Source organism: Leptodactylus fuscus, chromosome 2 (genome assembly GCF_031893055.1).
Source record: "Leptodactylus fuscus isolate aLepFus1 chromosome 2, aLepFus1.hap2, whole genome shotgun sequence".
Classification (NCBI taxonomy): Eukaryota; Metazoa; Chordata; class Amphibia; order Anura; family Leptodactylidae; genus Leptodactylus; species Leptodactylus fuscus.
The window spans coordinates 114,207,271-114,220,537 of NC_134266.1; the positions used below are offsets into that span (position 1 = coordinate 114,207,271).

General features: G+C 41.5%; 1 non-coding gene across 1 annotated transcript; it reads right to left on the minus strand.

The window, feature by feature from the left end:
• Positions 1-12,586: 12,586 nt before the first annotated feature.
• LOC142196316 (U1 spliceosomal RNA) lies at positions 12,587-12,750 on the minus strand. Its single transcript, XR_012715181.1, has one exon. It is a non-coding gene; the product is annotated as a U1 spliceosomal RNA (small nuclear RNA).
• Positions 12,751-13,267: the final 517 nt, after the last annotated feature.

Sequence of the window (13,267 nt, forward strand, 5' to 3'; positions counted from 1 at the left end):
TTTCCAGAGAGTGCCCACATTGTTTTTATTGACAAAGTCAGAGCTCTTAGTGAAAGATAACTTTTGTGTTTTTTTTGGCTTAGAGTTAATTTTTTTTGTTAAATACATACAAACTGCTGTTCTAATGGCAAAACACATTCCAATCATGCTAATTTTTGCTATTTTTCTTGAAATAGTTGTTTAAAAAAACAAAAAAAAACATAGATAAGGACTATTATAATTATGCAGTGTGCTGTATAATAACTGAAAAGAAGCAGGATGGGATAGACAAACACTTGTGTAAGTACTAACAATAACAATGTGGGTGGAAACAGCAACACTACTTCTGGTCTTGACAGTCCCGCTAGTAGCCGCAGTGTTGTTACACTTCCTGAGAAAAAAGATGTTTTTTTAACACAGTGATGAAATACAAATCTTGAGTTGGGGTTCTGTGTGTTCCTCCTCCTCTTTTTTGCTATCAACCAGGTATTCTTATTTATCTTCACTGACATAGATCCTATTCTCTAGTAGTCATGTGGCATCTGCTGAAAGATATATTTGTCATAGTCCAAGACTTCCTCTTCTTCAAAAGTTGGATGAGAACAATTATTAGTATTAGTATTTTTGGGGCGTAGAGGAGGAAGACATGAGTTTTGGTAGAGGCATTGGATGTGCTACTGATAATAGTGCTGGTAGAGGCACTTGGGTAAAATATGTTAGGAATTGTGAGGGCATAGAGGAATCCTATTGCTATGATGAGTCACAAAAAATGGGGAAGATGATTAAATTACTGAATCTGATGATGATTTTATTGCAGATAAAATTTAGCAGCTGGATAAGCATGATATCAAAGAAAAGGGTGGAGGCAGCTCAATTAGTAAGAATTCGTTCTGCAGCCCCAACATACAAAAAACTGCCTGGGGTAGGTCTAAGACAAGCTTGGGTGGTGTCACTGGCAGAAATTTTGCAGTCATCTCCTATATGGGAATATTTTTGTACATTAGCAAATGACAAATCCATGGCAAGGTGCAAGATCTGCAAGCAGGTCTCTCTGTAGTCATACGAAATGATGTCACCGGCTCATTTGGCAAAATAGAATTGGCAGTGGCACCAAGTGAGAAAGACCATTCTATTCCTTCTCTCCATGATCTTCTTTGTAGGCAGGCCACATCCACACCTAGCACATAGTCATCGTCATTATCAGTATCATCTCCATCTGCTTCTCATTCTCCTCCACACCAACATCAGTCATCATCCATAAAGGAATGTGTGTCCAATAAACAGCAATCTGCGCCCAGTCATCTGGCTGGTCTGCAACTTTAACTCACACTTGGCCACGTTACTGGCAGTTCAGTTGCTGACGTGTCATATAGTAGAATCCACTGGGTTTTTTGCCAAATGATGGTAGCGCACAGTCTCAATGAAGATTACCAAGCTGCTATTATTAAAGGAAAGCTATCCTTGCTTGATATCGCCAAGTGGTCCTCCTGTAAATGTCAATGTGGGGAAAAATGTACGCCATTGTCAACAGGTGGAGAAGTGATTATGGGCTGTAACAATACATAGTTTTCATTGCCCACTGGGGTTATGTTTTGAATATCAGTGGCCACAATCTAGAAATGCACCAAGACCATTTGCTTTCTAGTCCAACTCCTTCAATTCCTCTACAGTGGACTTTTCCCACCCCAACTTCACCACGGAAGTCATTGCTTACAATCCCCCACCATCATTTCATGTATGTAAGGCAAAGCACATATTGAGTGTCACTTTTCCACATGCTGGAACAGCAGTTTTGAGCAGCAGTATATGATGAATGATTACTACATACAGCAACCCAGAAACTGAAACAATGGAGTAGATAACTGTGAGAGGAAGAACAACCTACCTCCTAATCACTTTGGAAGATACAGTAGACCAACTTTTTCAGCTGGCAGGCAACGCATCCTGATGGTTGGTCACAAATTTTTCTTGAAATTCTGTAAATTGTCACTACTAGAGGGGTAATTTGGGGGGGCTTTTTCCTAGACTCAATTCTTTATTACTTTTCAACTGACAGGGCCACTGATTGTGTTCCACAAATTTTGCTTCAAATTTTGTAACTGCCATATATGTCTCTTTCATTCACTTATTTTTACTGCAGGATGCCATGTGGGGCCTTAACCTAACAGTTTTAGGAGTGTGTGTCTCTGCTGTCAAAAGCTATACACAACATATTGAGCCCTGAAATGGTATCTTTCTGGAAAAATTGCAATTTTAACTTTTTACTGCACATTAATTTCTGGAAATTAAAATAATGCAATACTCAAGTGTTAAAAATGCTCACTATGCCCCTTGATACAATCCTTGAGGGGAGCAGTTTCTAATAATAGCAAGTCCACTTTTTATTTTTCCTCAGATCCTCTGCATTGTGATATGAGCAATGACCTAACGGGGACTAAATTGGTATATCTGGGAAAATGTCACCCCAATTCAATCCCTCGAACAGAAACCTGAACACAGATGTGAACCTAGCTTTAGTTATTCAAGCTTGCCTCATGTCAATTTTGGTAAATTCCCCCAATACATATTGCAAAAGCATAGTAGTACATGTGCACTATAAGGCTGGGGTCCGAAACCTGAGGCGACTTCCGCTTCAGGTTCCAGACGAAAATACGGGTAGCTGCGACTGAATGCACCATCATTCAGCCGCACACTCTGCTCCGGATTAGGCCCAATGCATGGGCCTAGTCGGGAGTATCTTCAGGCCAAATCGCTAGGTGAATCAGCCTGAAGAATGAGCATGCTGCTTCTTTTTTCCGGGAGCCGGAAGAAACAGCTCCCGGAAAAAAGAACTGACCAGCTCCCATTGATTTCAATGGGAGCTGTCGTTTTGTTCATGATTTTGAGGTGGATACGGCCTCATAATCCTGACCAAAAAAACTCTGTGAACTTGCCGTTATACTGATGAAAAGCATTAGACAACGTAGACAAGTAGAACATCAAGTGATTGTGATCTTGTTGCCCAAGGTTTCTGATGGCGTTGCTACCCAAGAGTAGATACCCATGTAATAACTTTTTATTGTCTGTTATTAGCTTGCATTTATTCCATAATGTTATAATATTTTATACACATCAGTCCTTATTCTGAGGGCCCGGGCAAAGCTGGTAGACAGGTTATTATGGTGACCAAAAAAATTGGCCCTGGTAACCAGGTCACCCTTCCAACCATCTATGCAATCAACAGCTTTCTCTTAGTGCTGACTGCATGGAGCTTGGCTGTGTGTGTTTGACATGGTGTTACAAGCCCCATGTGCACAATTAAAGGTAGAATCCTGAAATCAACATAAACACCAGTTTCTTTGGAATAAATTGTCCGCGATGCCTTTATTAAGGGGTTACTATAAATAGTTAAATTGATAAATATTAATAAATGAAATAAATTAAATTAATAATCATGAAATATCATTAAAATGAAATAACTAATTAATAACCAGCAAAGTAAATTATATAATTGTTAGAACAAGTCCCCCCAGCATTAGCTGAGGGACTAAAATCCCCACTAACAAAGCATCGTGACAAAATAAAATAGTATTTAAAATAAGGAGGGAGGGCAGGTGCTGCTCCATGGCGATCCAGATGAATGAAGACCTCAGACACCTCAGAGAGGCTCCTTTTAAAGGGATCCTATCATTCAATCACAATTTTTTCTCATTAACACGTCAGAATAGCCTTAAGAAAGGCTATTCTTCTCCTACCTTTCGTTGTCTTCTCCGCGTCGCCGTTCGCTTGAAAAACCGTTTTTTTTGTCAGTATGTAAATGAGTTCTCTCGTAGCACTGGGGGTGGGACCCAGCATTTAAACAGCACTGGGGGCATCCCCAATGCTGCCAGAGAACTCTCCAGTGCCGCCTCCATCTTCTTCTGGAACAAGGTCTTCACCGCGTCTTCTTCCGGCGGTGGCTTGTAACTTCCAGCATCGGGCCTAGAGCAAGCCGATTACGCATACCCGCTGGCCATGAGAAAATGGCCACTTACAATACTGTGTAAGTGGCCATTTTTCTTGTGGCAACGGGCATGCGCAGTCGGCTTTACATGTGATAACAGAATTTTACAATATTGTTGCCTCCAATATTTATTACAGGTAATCTACTACCTTCACTTAGCTTACCTAACTGCTATCACCACATTACAGAGAACATTACAGTCATACACAACATAAAAAAAAGTCTGAAGTCACACCCCAACCAACTGCCTTATAGAGAGGGGCAAATTGATTTGTAACAAGCCAGGTTCGTCTAAAATATTACAAATTGTCCGGTTTTTAATGCTACAAATAAATGGCCACCAATGTGTTAGGCCAGGAAATACAACACAGACAATTTTATGTGCGCAGTGGCTCACACATCACATGATAGCAACTTCTGAAAGTCTCAGCCAATAGACAGTGGTAGGTGGACCTTAAAGTGCTGATATCATATAGAATATATAAGATTGTGCACTCCTCTCCCAGCCTTTATTTGCTGTAATGGTGGAAATGCACAAACATCTGTGTTCTCTTTCAATCGGTGTCGGACTGGGATGTCTAAGGCCCACCAGTGGAATTGTTTCTACGGGCCCACTGGCACGTCCCCTGCAGATCAGTTGTACCAATACAGCGCAGCTGTAATGTCCCAGAATGGCCATTATTTCTGTATACATTGGGCCTTCGTGTGGCACTTGCCAATGCTCTGCATAGGGATATTAATTAGACCTGCCATCTGAAATAATAATGTGCAATGGCTTCCTATTGGCATTACATTAGCTCACATTAGGTTTATTGTGTTGCTGCCACCTAATGACCAAAATGACTTATTGATCTGTCTGCATAAATATATGTCTATTCCTTGCTTGTAATGGTGCATGCCATAAGTCTGTCACATGATCCTGTCAGCCAATGGCATCTGCTGATGCCTCTGAAGGTTCTAGAATCTGCTAGATTTGCATTCCTCCCTCCTAGGGAGAGTGTGTGGTCCCTTAAGTAGTGAGTTGGGGCCTGTCCTAGTATGGGACAACATCGCCTCATCATCTCTCCCCTCAGTGGATGAGGCCCCCAGACTTCTACTGCATTGCTCAGCTGAAGTCTTCTCCAGTAGCCCCAGCTGAGGTGTTTTAGAAAGAGGTTGTATCCCCTACATACCCAGCCAGCCTAAACGGTGTTACCCCTGGTTACCTCACAGCTACAGGTAACAACAATGCCATGCTGCTCACCCGCCATACAATGTGCATCCCTACCTAAATCCACCTCTATATTATGTATGGCAAGCAAGCAGCATGGCTCCTGGAATTGTTAACATTAAAGTGGTTGTCCGGGATAAACTAAAAATTAACGCTTAAACTAAACTCCCTCCCCCCACCTAACTTCTAATTTACTTCAATTTAAAAAAATCTATAATTACCCAAATCCCTGGAGCGGTCATGTGACTGCTCCAGGGACACTTTCTGATAATCTGGTGACGATCCATTTCACCTCTTCCAAAACTGAACGTCACCATTACTCTTCACCCTTCCTTATCCCCTGCAATACTTACAAAGCCTTCCTGTGTCCAGGGAACGGGTCCTTCCCCTCTTCCTGTCTTCTTCAGTGGCAGAATAGCTTAGCCCAGGAGGGAGGGTGGGAGGGGCTAGTAGTGGGTGGGATCACTATTCTAATGAGAGACGGAGTGTAGGGGTGAGAGAGGAGGGGGGCTGAGTGAGAGGGAGTTAGTGCAGCAGCTACACAGGAAGTCTGCACAGCACAAAGGTATAGCATGTAAACAAACACGGAGGATGAGCAGCAACCAGAGACACCCAGAAATCACTCCAAACTCTGATAGAGGTATATGGGTGTACCTCTTAACCCATTATTAGCACTCAGACCTTTATAAAAAAAAAAAATTCTACCTGGAAAATCCCTTTAACATGTCCCATACAACTGTAGTACCCACAACTGTGGTTATCAAGAATATGGTGAGTGAGCAGCGCAGCACTCAGCATGGAAACTAAACTGGGCACTGCGTGTTCTAGTAAACATCTGATCCTTAGGGTCCCAACCGTCTATGAGATCTAAGAGGTCAGTGGGATCTAACATCCAGGGCCCCTGCTGATCATCTGCTTGAAGGAACCATGGTGCTTTTGCAAGTGCACTCATCCCTTCACTATTTACATTGCATAGGGGGCGTTCACACTACCATCGGTGTCCAACAGGTAGTGTCCGCTCCTAGTGTCCGCTCAAAATCTGGCACGGACATTAGGAGCGGACACTAGCTGTGTCCGTGACACCTGTCATCTATTTAAATGTTCTTCGGCCTGATCCATCATATTATGCCCTGCCGGACTGCCACACTTGTGCCTACCACCACTAAGTCAGACATGTCCTGCGGCCAGGTCTTTTATATTATACCCTGCTATACTGCCAAACATGTTTCTACAGCTGCCTAATCTTGAGAGGTTCGCCCAGCTCTACTGCCTAATTTGACTTCAAACTTGTTTTTCTACAAATGTACAAATCTACAAAAGTAGTGTGCTGTTTATGACTGTAATGTACACTGGTGGCAGAGGAATATACTTAAGAAGGTTGTAGACTCCCTTTACACAAAAATATAGAAAAAAATAAGTAGCTAATAGGTGAATGATTTGGTATTGATGATTGAATCTCCTATACATCATTATGAATCCGCCGTATGGTTGAAATAGTAGCAAGGCATAACAGTAAAAGCGAAATAAATAAAATTGATCATCTCATGACAATAATGCTTTTGTTCACAATACTTTTTGACATCAGGGATCTTCTAAACCAGGGGTGCCCAATACGTCGATCGCGATCTACCGGACCGGTCGATCGCGAAGGACGTATGGGTCGATCGCAGGATGCAGCCAGGGATCCCCAGTGTCTGCTTGTTCACAGCGCAGGCTGAGAATCATCTCTGGACACTGGCAGGCCAGTGTCCGGAGATGACAGCCTGCGCTGTGAACAAGCACTCCGGACACTTGCAGGCCGGGCAGCAGCAGCTCCGGGGGATGACGCGCTCCCTGCTCTTAGGGATGAAGGGAGCCGGGGTGCTGCTTGTTCACAGCGCAGGCTGAGAGTCATCTCCAGACACTTGCAGGCAGGGCCGCCGCAACCCTGACTGCGAACGAGTGCAAAGCCCCGGCCTGCCAGTGTCCAGAGATGATTCTCAGCCTGCGCTGTGAACAAGCAGACACCGGAGAGCTGTCTCCTGCTCTCACACTCCGCCCCTCCCACAGACCCCGCCCCTTGCCCTGACCCGGCCCCGCCCACAAGAAGTGGGTAGTAGATCTTATCCCTTGGTAAGTTTATAATGTAGCTCACATGCTGAAAAAGTGTGAGCACTCCTGTTCCAAACATTATGGTCAGTCTTCACAACCCGGGATGGAGTTGGCGGTGGGTACATCGGGGGGAAATGTATGGCAGATTTCTGGTGTAAATAATAATAAGTCATTGGTGAGGATGATGGCCATGGCCTCTTTTCAGGAAAGTGAGAAGGACAACACAGAAATTAAAAAAGTTTGTACAAAAAAAAAAAAAACAATTAATGCAATTTTTTTTTTTTTTACTTTTTATGCCTTGTATGCCAATTTTAACAAATTTACCCCAATGGATCATTTCATTTTTTCAAGTTTCTCATTGTCTCTAGATCCATGAAAAAGAAATATTGCCATCCATTTGTTTTTTATCACAGATCTGTATTGGTGTGATACATCCACCTCAGGGTCAAAAAATGTAGATGTTGGCATTTTCTTTTTTTCCCAAAACCATGGTCTATTAAAAAAAAAAAAAATGAATACATTGAAAATGAATGGCCTCTATGCCATCCATTATAAATGAGGCCAGCATACAGACATGCAATAAAAAACAGAGGTATGAAGAAGGTCACATTTTGTGGACGTGTGTTTTCTGTGACACAGGCTGCATACGGACTGTTTCTTTTAATGGATACATTCAGGTCTCCACTTGGTTTGAGCAGAGAAATGCTATAATTTGGTTCATTTTGAGGATCATGGAGCTCTAAGTTTATGGGTCAGTAAACATCATGGAGAGCACATGGATGCCATCTGTGCACAGTTATTCATGGGCCCACAGACATACAAAATAAAAAATAAAACATGGATAGCACACAACTCAAAATTAGTTCTGTTTATTATTATCACAGAGATCGTACGCCCACAAATGTAGATGTGTTAATAAGGGCATATTCACAGTTTCAGCCATGAAACTTGCTCTGTGTGTTGACTTGCACCTTATGCCAGCAGAGACTTATATTTTCTTTCCCCATCTTTCAAAATTCATAACTTTTTTTTTTTTTTTTTGTCCACATTGCTATGTGAGGGCTTATTCCTTGTGTGACAAGTAGTACTTTTACTTGGCACCATTTTGGGGTACATGTAATGATATATTTAGTTTTTATTAATGTATGAGTGTGCTCCATGTGAAAAAACCCACACTTCTGAAAAAAAAAAATTATTTTGTTCTTAAGGTGTTCACTTTCCATTAAAAATGACATGTCTACTTTGTCCGGCAATACCATATTTATATTGGTTTTATTATGTTTTATTGCGTTTGCTCATAAAACATAATTTTTTCGAAAATAAATTATTTTCCTGGGGTTACTGTATTCTGGCGCCTATAACTTTTTTGTTAACATAGATATGTATGAGCTCTTTATTTGAGGGCCAAATTGTAATTTTTATTGATACCAATTTTTTGGTATGCATGAGGTTTTTTTTATCACATTTTGTTGTTATTTTTTTGAAGTAATCAAAATACATAAATTTGCTGATTTTTTTACGGTGTTCACCATACGGGACAAATAATGCTATTTTTGGATAGTGTGGACTTCTATGTACATGGGGATACCAAATATGGATAAACTATTATGTCCTATGCAGGCTACAAACTCACTGTGAAAGCAGTTGCCTTCTGAAGTCGGAGTTAGCTATAACTGACAGCTAACCATCCACTCCATTAGAAAAATATTTCTTCAGCACAGGAGGTCTATAATAAAACTTGACTTTTATTGAAAAGATATAAAAAATAGGTACCAGACATAGGAAAAAAAAGATGTAGAAAAACTTACATGGTCAATTCCAAGTATGCATGTATGGTTGAGGACAGACAAGTCTGTCCTCAACCATACATGCATACTTGGAATTGACCATGTAAGTTTTTCTACATCTTTTTTTTCCTATGTCTGGTACCTATTTTTTATATCTTTTCAATAAAAGTCAAGTTTTATTATAGACTTCCTATGCTGAAGAAATATTTTTCTACTGGGTTCTTGCATTGTTCCACCCCAGCTGGGGGTGTATTTTTTCGTGCACTCTTGGTCTAGCTGATTCTCTCTATGATTAATGGTGAGCTGTGGACTGTATTTTTTCTTGTGCATCCACTCCATTACCCCTGTGTTGGAACTGACCTCCAATCAGGGGTTTTAACTAAGGGGTTACTGATAAACTAATATGCACAAACTGCGGCAAGATCGGGGGTGCCCATACCCAATTTTGGAAACCCGGGATTTGGCCATTGACCCTGAATTGTCAGGAACCCACATGCATGATTGATCCTGCCGAGTTCAATGGAAGTCAGACTATGCATTTGCATAGACTGACTTCCTCTATACACTGCAATATATGTATATATAGTTCTGCCCTTTACCACGCCAAACAAGACTATTTCACCGCCCTCATCTCTTCTCTCTCCAGCAACCCTAAAAGACTTTTTGAAACTTTTCACTCCTTACTCACACCCAAGGTGCAGACACCATTCACAGACCTTAGTGCCGATGACCTTGCCACTTATTTCCATGATAAAATTGATAAGATCCGTCAGGAAATTACTGCCCAAGCCCCAGGTGGCATTGATCCCATCACCTACCATAGTACTGATCCCCTCACCAACCGCATTTCAGACTGTCCATTCTCATCTTTTGAACCTGTTACAGAAGAGGAAGTCTCCCAGCTACTTTCTTCATCTCGCCCTACAACCTGCAGTAGTGACCCCTTCCCCTCACACCTTCTCCAATCTTTGTCGCCTGCTGTCACGACTTACCTTACTAAAATATTTAACCTCTCTCTCTCTTCTGGAATGTTCCCATCCTCCTTCAAGCATGCTGTTATAACCTCGCTATTGAAAAAACGCTCCCTGGACCCATCCTGTGCTGCTAACTATCGACCCTTCTCTAACCTCCCCTTTATCTCTAAACTCTTGGAACGCCTGGTCTCTTCTCGTTTAATCCGCTATCTCTCTGCTAACTCTCTGCTTGACCCCTTACAATCTGGTTTTCGCGCTCTGCACTCTACTGAAACGGCTCTTACAAAAGTCTCCAATGATCTCCTAATGGCTAAATCCAATGGTGACTTCTCTCTTCTTATTCTTCTGGACCTCTCTGCAGCTTTTGACACTGTTGACCATCAACTCCTCCTCACTATGCTCTGCTCAGTCGGCCTCAACGACACTGCGCTCTCCTGGTTCTCTTCTTATCTCTCAGACCACACTTTCAGTGTATCATTTGTGGGTTCTGTTTCTTCCCCTCTTTCCCTTGCTGTTGGGGTTCCTCAGGGCTCAGTCCTAGGCACCCTGCTCTTTTCTCTCTACACAGCATGGACATGGAACCGGGTCCGATCGCAGGTGTTAACCCCTGAGATGCCAGCGGTCAAACATGACCACTTGATAAATTCTTTGAGGGGTACGGTTTTCAAAACGGAGTCAATTTCTAGAGGTTTCCACTGTTTTGACACTTAAAGGGCTTTGTAAATGCGACATGGTTCCTGAAACTGATCACAGCCAGATCTGCTCTCTAAAAGCTCCTTGGCGCGCCTTCCCTTCTGCGTCTTGCTGTGCGTCCATATATTAGTTTACACCCACAAGTGAGATACTATGGTAGTCCCGAGAACTTGCATAACAAATTGTGGGATGCGTTTTCTCCTTTAACCCCTTGTGAATGTGCAAATTCTAAGGCTAAACGAAAATATTAGTAAAATAAAATCAAATGTGTAAATTTCACCTCCATTTTGTCTTAATTCCTGCTAAGCACTTATAGGGTTGAAATACTAGGTATATGTTGTTTTGGCTTATTTAAGGGGTGCAGTTTTGAAAATGGGGTGATTTATGGGGGGATTTAATACAAGGGTCTTTCAAAACCCCTTCATAACTGGATTAGTCCCTTAAAAAATGGGTTTTGGAAATTTCTTGAAAATTTTGAATATTTTTGTTTCACTTGTAAACCTTATAATGTCCGTAAAAAATAAAAGGGTGACTAAAGTTTGATGCCGACATAAAGCAGAGATCTGGGACATGAGATTTATGATATCATTTTGGCGGTCTGACTATCTGTATGCAATGCACATCATTTGAAACTTTATAAAATGCATATTTTTCAAAATTTCCACCAAATTTCCTATTTTTTCATAATTAAACACAAAACATATCAACCAAAATTTACCACTAACATGAAGTACAATGTTTTACGAAAAAACAATCTCAAAATCACTTTGGTAAGTTAAAGCATTCCAAAGTTATTGCCACATAAAGTGACACATGTCAGTTTTCAAAAATCGAGCTTGGTCAGGAAGTGAAAAAGTGCCATCAGCAGGAAGGGGTTAAAGGTAACATGTTACTTTTGCTGTACCCACACAGAAACATTTTTTAAAAGGTAAAAAGCAATACTAGCATTTTGCCAGTTTTTTTTGTTTCTTTTTTTAATCTACCAAAAAAGAATTAATAAAATTTAGTCCAAAAATTTTAGGCACCCCAAAGTGGAGTGATTACAAAATGCATCTCAACCTTCAAAAAATAAGCCCTTATATGGATACATCACCAAAAAAATAAAAAAAATATAGCAAGAACAATGTAAAAACAAAATCTCAAAATGTACGCCACACAGCTCACTTATTCACTCACTACACCACTTCATAAAGTCTTTAAGGGGTGCAGTTTTCAAAATGGGGTCACCCTCTAAGGCATTCAACTTTACTGGTACCTTAGAGGCTCTGCAAACATGGCATTGTGTCCAGATACCAAACATCTATAACTGCGCTCCAAAAGCCACATTTCGCTCACTTCTGTACCCTACTGTGTGCCCAAACTACACAGAAAGCAAAGAGCGCTATTTGTTTCTTGGAGCATATGTTAAGGAAGTTTGGTTTCAGGATGCCATGCCAATTTTGCAGAGCTTCTGAAATGTTAGTAAAGTAGAATCCCCTAACACGTGACCCGATTTTGAAAACTACACCCCTGAACAAATTTATCCAGGAGTACATTGAGCATTTTTAATCCCCAAGTGTTGCATTAATTTATTTTACAGACAAGAATGTGCAACTGATGGTGAAAGGAGAAAATGGGAATTTTTCCAGGAATACGTAATTTCAGTTCGCAATATGTTGTGCATGGCTCCAAAAGTTGCTGTGCCGGCCTTTCTCCTCAGCACAGGTGGGCACAATGTCGTCATAGCTTCGCCCCTCTTGCGCTAAGTCACAAACGTCCTGTGCGTGGCCCGGGATGAGGCGGCGACTTCATTCATAAAATGATCGCAGGTAGGTGAATAGAACTTTTTTTTTTTTTAGGGCAGTTGTGGGTATTTTATTTTATTTTATATCAGGGGAAAGCGCGAACGCAGTCCCCCACTACCACAAATTATGCAGTAGAGTTTCCCGCATTTGGGGAAATCGCAGGGGTCAGCACACCTGGAGTGCAATGGATGAGCCTCACCCTGGGAGAACCACCTTAGTGATCATGGTATCTCCCCTGCCAGGTAAGTAAAGTTGTGGGTATTTTAATAGTATAAGGGGGTTGTTAGGAGGGGGGATTATAACTATAAGGGAGGATTCATTAGGGGGCATTATGACAACTAAATCTCTCTAAGACTGAACTACTACTGTTTCCACCATCTAATAGATCTGTCCCTGATATATCCATTGCAGTCTCCGGCCTTACTATAACTCCTAAGCAGCAAGCCCATTGCCTCGGGGTTGTGTTTGACTCAGACCTTTCCTTCACCCCCCCCCCCTTCATATTCAATCACTCGCACACTCATGTCATCTCCACCTCAAAAACATCTCCAGAATATGCCCTTGTGCTCTCCATTCACTCAATGACCTAAAACTTACATCCTCTATTATCATAACCTCCCACGCTCGTATTCAAGACTTTTTCTCGAGTTGCACCACTTCTCTGGAATGCTCTACCCCAGACAATCAGATTAACTCCCAATTTCTACAGCTTTAAGCGCAAACTAAAGACACATCTTTTCAGACAGGCCTATCACAATTCCAATGCA